Below are 5,258 nucleotides of genomic sequence, written 5' to 3'. Positions count from 1 at the left end.
ATAGAATTACACATAATAGTTAGCTGTCATGTGGATACTGGGAAAGCAATAGCATGCCTTTAATCCCAGCACTTCAGAGGCAGAGAAGCAGATGGATTTCTGTGAGTTCAAGGCCAGCCTGGTCCACAGAGTGAGTTCCAGGACAGCCAGTGCTACATAGAGAAACCCTATCTCAAAAAAACAAAAACAGCCGGGCGGTGGTGGCGCACGCCTTTAGTCCCAGCACTCGGGAGGCAGAGCCAGGCGGATCTCTGTGAGTTCAAGGCCAGCCTGGTCTCCAAAGCGAGTTCCAGGAAAGGCGCAAAGCTACACAGAGAAACCCTGTCTCGAAAAAACCAAAAAAAAAAAAAAAAAAAAAAAAAAAAACAAATTAGTGTGTTTTCTAAGTGCAAAAGCTATGAAACCTCCTTATCTAGTTGGTTAAATCCTAGATTCTGCTGCTAGTTGTATGAACATGGGGAAGCTACTCAAGCATTATGAGCATCTGTCTCTTCAAAGAATTATCTTTAATTGTTTGTTTGTTTTTGGCGACAGGGTTTCTCTGTGTAGCCCTGGCGTCTGTCCTGGAACTCACTCTGTAGACAAGGCTGGCCTTGAACTCACAGATATCTGCTTGCCTCTGCCTCCCAAGTGCTGGGATTAAGGGCATGCATTACCACCACCCAGTTAAAATTGCATTTTAATTGGTATTTTTATTGAAATACTAGATTTATAATGTACCCCCCTTTCCAAGACAGGAGTTCTCTATGTATTCTTGGCTGTCCTAGAACTATGTAGTCCAGGCTGGCCTCAAACTCAGAGATCTGCCTGACTCTGCCTCCCTAGTGCTGGAGTTAAAGACATGTGCCATACCCAGCTCAAGGATGCTTTTTTAACATCCAATTTCCTCATGAAGAATATGGATAGCATTTTGTATTAGTCTGCAAAAATGCTCACCTTCTAAGTTCTTCACTGCTGCTCTCCCTATCCAACCCATTGCAGCTAGAGTAGCTTTTAAATTAAATGACATTTCTCTGTACAAAAGCTTCCAGTGGCTTCTTAGAGCCAAAGAAAGAAATTGGAAACAGCAAGACTTAACTTTTAGCTTTTCTTTTTTTTTTTTTTTTTTTTGGTTTTTCGAGACAGGGTTTCTCTGTGTAGCTTTGCGCCTTTCCTGGAACTCACTTGGTAGTCCAGGCTGGCCTCGAACTCACAGAGATCCGCCTGGCTCTGCCTCCCGAGTGCTGGGATTAAAGGCGTGCGCCACCACCGCCCGGCTTTTAGCTTTTCTGTAGAGAACAAGCCAACAGATGGGAGAGATGTGGGTTCAAGGAAGTCTTTTCTTTGCTTTTTTTGTTTTGCTTTTGTTTTCAAAACATGGTTTTTCTGTGTAGCTCTGACTGTCCTGGAACTCACTATGTAGACCAGGCTGGCCTGGAAGTGGAAGATCTGCCCGCCTCTCTCTGCCTCCCAAGTGCTGGGATTAAAGGAGTGAGTCACCACTGCCTGGCTTTTTATTTTTTATTTTTATTTTTAACTTTTTGTGTGCTGGTGAGAGAGAGAGTGTGTGAGTGTGTGAGTGTTGGTGCTACTGCAGTTTGGATGGAGGTCAGAGGACTAGTGGGAGCTGGATCCTGGGGACTTAACTAGGGTTGGCAGCAAGCACATTTACCCTCTGAGCCATCTGGATGACCCGTGTTTTGTTTTTTTTTTACTGATGACACCTGATCTGAAAAAAAAAATAAGAAAACTAGTAAGATAGAGGGACACACATTAAAGAAATGTTCTAAAGTTAAGTTTCAGTCATGTTTGCTTCCATTTATTTCCTCAGAGCCTGCCCTTGGCAACACTGTAAAATGCACATCTAATCATGGCTAACTCTGGCTTGAAACCTTAATCTCACTACTTTCTGTAAAGAAATTACCATTTAACCTGGCCTACAAGGATTGTTTTATTCTTTTCAGACAAGGCCTCACTATGTAACCCTTGGTTGGCCTGGAACTGTAGGTAGACCAGGCTGGCTTTGAACTCACAGAGATCGGCTTCCCTCTGCCTGGATTAAAGGTGAGTACCACCACTCTGGCATATGTGCAAGGTTCTGGCTAGTTTGTTTTAGAAACAAGAGTCTTACTCTGTGGATAAGGCTGGCCCCAAGTTGACGACAATTCTCCTGCCTCAGCCCTCTGAGTGTAGAGATTATAGGCTTAAGTCACCACGCCAGGACAGACTTTTTAAATGTAGGGACAACTAAATATACGAAGCATTATGGTAGCTGCTGGCCGAAATGAACAAGTGGGGCTTCATCTTCACCTGAGTAAACGTTTGGCATAATAGCTAGAAAGATACGGGGAAGCTCGGAAGGTTTGCTAACGGAAGGAATGCTTAGATGCTACTACAGTGACTCACAAGGTACGAGAAGGAAAGTGTCAGAGGCACTACCAAGGCCTAAAGACTTTCAGGAATGAAAGGGAATTACCAGTCCCGGGTTATATGTGGAGTGATTCAGTTTTGCTAACGGGCTGTTCAGTTTAGACAGGTGAAGAAGGTAGTCACAGATGGTGGGGTGTGAGTTCCAATGTCTTCAGCTGATGAGAGAACGTTAAATGGGCATCTCAAGAGTAGTGATAGGGACTTCTTTTGAAAGTGGAGTCACCTGCTTCTGCCACTGCTGCTACCACCCAGGGAGAAAGAAGGCGGCCAAGTGGGGATGACCCAAACTGCTTCCCTGTAGCGGACCAGCTCCCACACTTATTTACCCCAGGAACTCTTGAGGAATGAGGGATAAGAGACTTAGAAATAAGGAGAGAGAACACAGGATAGACTCGGGTGGGTCTGGATCCTTATCCACTGGCCCAGAACTTTATTCCAAAGTTCTATTTATAACAATGTCAAGAGGTGGAGCAAAAGACCTCCCCCTTGCTAGTTAGACTCTTACAAACACCTGGTACCCAGGCCTGTGGTCCAATCAACCTCCCATGCAATCCTGCTGGGTACAGCCACTAGGAAACCTAGTGGGCTCCAACACTTCTCTTTCTCTCTGCCCCCCGCCCCACACTCTCCCATCAAGTGCCAGCCGCCCCAATCCCCACCCTGGACCCTACATCCCCAGGTGAGGGGGCTGAGCCCTGGTCCCAGAGACCCCAAGGATCCTGGCAGGGTCACCATTTACAGCAAGACATGGCAGAAGTAGGAGGAAGTGATATTCAGTGGTGACTTTCTCAGGTGATGGAAAAGAACAAAACCCAAACTCACAGCAGAGGATACAATGTTTACAGCACCTTTCAGAGCCACAAGCCGGAATTTGACTTCTTGCAAAGCTTGTAAATACAAGATCAACAAAATCAAGTGATTACCCCAGAAAAATACTGCTCTGTTTCTGTTTCTGTAAAAATCAGTGAAGGGACAAAAGCCCAGAAGGCTATAACTTGAAAGAGGAAAATGGAAGGTACAGAGATCCTAATATAGTCACTACACGACAGACAGCTGAGGCCAGTCCATGAAGAATATTTGCAATGCTCACACCTATCACATCAACTCAAATTTCCATCAATAGTGATTATGAAACTTACCAGCAGATGATTTTCCAAATAATCTCTGGCATCTGGAAATTACAGACAGGAGTTTTAATATTGTGGATATCAAGGCAGACAATATGGAAAAGCTCCATCTGGAGCAGCACAATTCTATCCCAACAGCATCACACATCTGTGTACCAGCAGTACAGAACAATGGGTTATGTGACCTAAGGGCATCTGCACTCTGTCACATGCATTCTAAAAATCGTTTGAAAACCTCAAGGACTCAGCAATAGGCTATTTTTTTTTCTGAAATCATATCTATGTCTGATGTAAAATTCAGCCATAGATAGGGGTTGCTATATGACCAGGGAGGCAGTCAGAATTCAGGACTTGAATAGAAAAACAGGCCTGTGGAGACATACCAAGTGCACGATTGCCTCAGAAGTAAACATTGCTCACTGTAAAAAAAAAAAAACAACTGCGTATTTGACAAATTTGAATGTTAGCGTTGGCATGACTGGATGGTGTAATTTCTTCAGAATGACAGCCACAAAGCGAGAGAAAGCGCTATAAGCATCACAAGAGAACACTAAGCCTCGTTTAGCTCTGAAGCCATGTAAAGTCTGCAAGCCGCAAGTGAAAGATGAAATAAGTGTCAACCACCTGGACTTCAACAAGAAAACCCCTCCTACAGCCTGGCACCCCAAGGAAAACACTATTGCTGTACTGACTATAGTCTATACCTATCTCAACATAAATTAGGTGGGTGTTCCTAGCAGAGGAGTCACTTCCTGCTTAGGGAGATAGAACAGTTCACTAGAGCGCCCACAGTATTTGACACTGCCGTTCTACAACACTGGATAGCTGCATGGAGAAAGCTGCGTGGAGGGAGGCATTAAGGACTGCTCTCCATGTCTGCTAGCCATTCAGGGGAGGGCAGGGCACTTTAATATAGTGACTTCTTGCACCATTTTGCCTGGTGGACTGGACTGTGTCAGCACTGATGTATTCCACTTTTTATGCTTTCTGTCGTGATGTCATCAAATGTAGTGAACACCTTTATGTATCCTCATTACTTTTTTCATTTGTGGGGCACACTCCCGTTTTAAAATGAAATACCGCTCATTTTTACAGTGGATTGCAGCCTTTCTCTTCTCTGGCCTCCTGACCTCTCCCTCCAGGATCCTTTACTCCCGCTCTCCCACTATGGTCTTGGTGGTGTATTTTATAAAAAGGGAATAAAAGCCATCAAAATGAGCCCATTTGAAGTCAGTGGCAACAGGTGTATGTGTTGTGAACAGGTATTTTAATAAGTCAGCTGTAATCACCTCCTGCCATGTCTGGAACTGAAAAACCAGGGAGGAATCTACTACTGAATAAAAGTGGCAAAAGATGGGGCCAAAAAAAACCCAAGAGTAATAACAGGAAGTCATAGTTATTACCTATTTCTGAACCCCCAAGGCCCCCTAGATTCATCTTACTTTGGAGGTTTTGATTTTATTCCCCTTCTTTTCTGGTAAATTCCTAATCGTTCTTCCACACCCATTAGGCTACCACTTATGGTGTTTACCTTACCCACTAAAGTTTGTGTCTGTCCCCTATAATGCTCGTAAGGTCCTTGACCCCAGTTCAGGTTCCAAAGCAGGGCATTTACAGGGTTTTGTTGTTGTTTGTTTTTTTTTTTTTTTTTGGTTTTTCGAGACAGGGTTTCTCTGTGTAGCTTTGCGCCTTTCCTGGAACTCACTTGGTAGTCCAGGCTGG

At 44.3% G+C, this 5,258-nt stretch overlaps 1 pseudogene; it reads left to right on the top strand.

Moving 5' to 3' along the window:
* The first annotated feature begins 1,096 nt into the window (after nucleotides 1-1,096).
* On the top strand, nucleotides 1,097-4,754 carry LOC128094215 (serine/threonine-protein phosphatase 2A 55 kDa regulatory subunit B alpha isoform-like; annotated as a pseudogene).
* The last annotated feature ends 504 nt before the right edge of the window (nucleotides 4,755-5,258 follow it).

The sequence above is a fragment of the Peromyscus californicus genome, unplaced genomic scaffold (assembly GCF_007827085.1).
Source record: "Peromyscus californicus insignis strain IS unplaced genomic scaffold, ASM782708v3 Scaffold_11__1_contigs__length_118956290, whole genome shotgun sequence".
Taxonomy (NCBI): domain Eukaryota; kingdom Metazoa; phylum Chordata; class Mammalia; order Rodentia; family Cricetidae; genus Peromyscus; species Peromyscus californicus.
This window is presented reverse-complemented; position numbering and strand designations above follow the sequence as displayed.